The 1,556-nt window shown below is 69.1% G+C and overlaps 1 long non-coding RNA gene across 1 annotated transcript; it reads right to left on the reverse strand.

Moving 5' to 3' along the window:
- Window positions 1–442: 442 nt before the first annotated feature.
- LOC107182094 lies at window positions 443–1,550 on the reverse strand. Its single transcript, XR_001512813.1, has 2 exons — window positions 1,426–1,550; window positions 443–972 (listed from the first exon to the last, which is right to left on the reverse strand). It is a non-coding gene; the product is annotated as an uncharacterized LOC107182094 (long non-coding RNA).
- Between the last annotated feature and the right edge of the window lie 6 nt (window positions 1,551–1,556).

The following is a 1,556-nucleotide window of genomic DNA, read 5'->3' on the forward strand; positions in this document are numbered from 1 at the left end:
CTCGGTGCCCTCCGCTGTGGCCACTCCCAGCAGAGACCTCTGCAGCCCAAGATGGGGAAACCGCTCTGCCCGCGGCCACGGAGGCGGGGAAACCCGTTAGTGACTCCGGCCCCAGGCAGCGGTCAGCCCTGCGGGGCCAGCGGGGCCAGGCCGTCCAGCCGGGAGGATGCGTGTGGTGCACCCCATGGAGGGAGGCGGCGCCGGGAAGGAACACGCCTCCCAGCCCGGCCTGGCTTCCTCTGCCCGTCCCCGGCGGGGTCTCCAGGCCACAGCGTCAGGGGCAGACCCGGGGCCTGGTCCGGGCCTGGGCAGCCCGCTCAGGGGTGCTGTCCCCACATGGCAACCTGCAGTGAACGTGTGCTGAGGGCGGCGAGGGCCCCCGGGGAGCGGGGTGGGGCCCAGGGCCCCGGCACAGCACAGAGGGGCCTCGCCAGGTGCAGCAAAAGGCTGGAATATATTATCAAAATCTTATGGAAAGACAGCGGTTCACAACATAGCGAGTGGGTGTAGGAAAACGTCTGCTTTGGCATCAAACCTTCAGGTCCAGCTGCCGCCTGTCCCTCCCTCCCCAGGCACTGTCCGTCTGTCCAGGCTCTGTTAGTCCAGCGGGGGCGGACAGCCCCGTCCCCGTCCCTCTCCATCTCCGTCGTCTGCCCTGCCCTGCACACCAGCCCAGCAGCCTTGCCCAGGGCTCCTCAGAGCTGAATCCTGGCCCTGGCGGGCGGGGCTGGGCCGACTGGTCCCTGTGCACATCCTCCCCGGCTCCCCGCGCCATCTCCTCCGAGTGGTGCCTGAAGGACTCTTCTTGCCCAGAAACATCGGCCCGTGGAGAGGAAATGTCCGGATGAGAGGGCGTGGCCCGGCCTCAGGGCCCCGGGCAGACGGACGCAGCAGGCCAGCCGGGGCGGGTCTGGGCAGCCCAGGGGTGGTGCCCGCAGCCTGGCCCTACTGCAGCAGCTTGGGCACTTCCACCTGTAAGGACAAGGCAGGGCGTTTAGGGAGCCGCCCCCCAGGCTCGGCCACCTCCAGCCTGTTCCCGGGCCCGGGCGTACGAGTGGGCCTGAGGGTGGACATGTGGGTGCAACAGGAGACACTGTCCTTCCTCCTGCTGTCCCGGCCCCACCGACATGGCTGCTGTCCCCGGGTCGTGGGCCGGACGGTGGGTGTCCCTGCACTGCACACACTGACTCTCCCCGGTGCCTTGGGGATGGACGGTCAGGCTGGCCGCTCTGGGAGGGAGTTCAGGGGGCTGCGCCCTGTGGGGCGGCTGCGTGTCATGTCTCTTCTAGGGGGAGGGGAAGCTGGAGGGAGAGGCTAGAGGACAGTCCCCCTGAGGGACAGCGGTGCCCCCGGAAGCCAGGCCCAACGGCCGCCCGGGTGTCTTTCCTGCCGCCCGTGGCCCCACTGGCCCCTCCCCGCACTCACCTTCTTGAGCTGCTTGAGGTTGCTGGAGCGGATGGCGGCCAGCAGCTGGTCGCGGGAGTTCTTCTCCTGGGCGGGGAGGGCCTTGTCCCCCAACTTCCTCTGGGTGGCCGGCGAGAGTGAGTTCCTTTGGT

This window comes from Myotis davidii, unplaced genomic scaffold (assembly GCF_000327345.1).
Source record: "Myotis davidii unplaced genomic scaffold, ASM32734v1 scaffold1915, whole genome shotgun sequence".
In the NCBI taxonomy this organism is placed as follows: Eukaryota; Metazoa; Chordata; class Mammalia; order Chiroptera; family Vespertilionidae; genus Myotis; species Myotis davidii.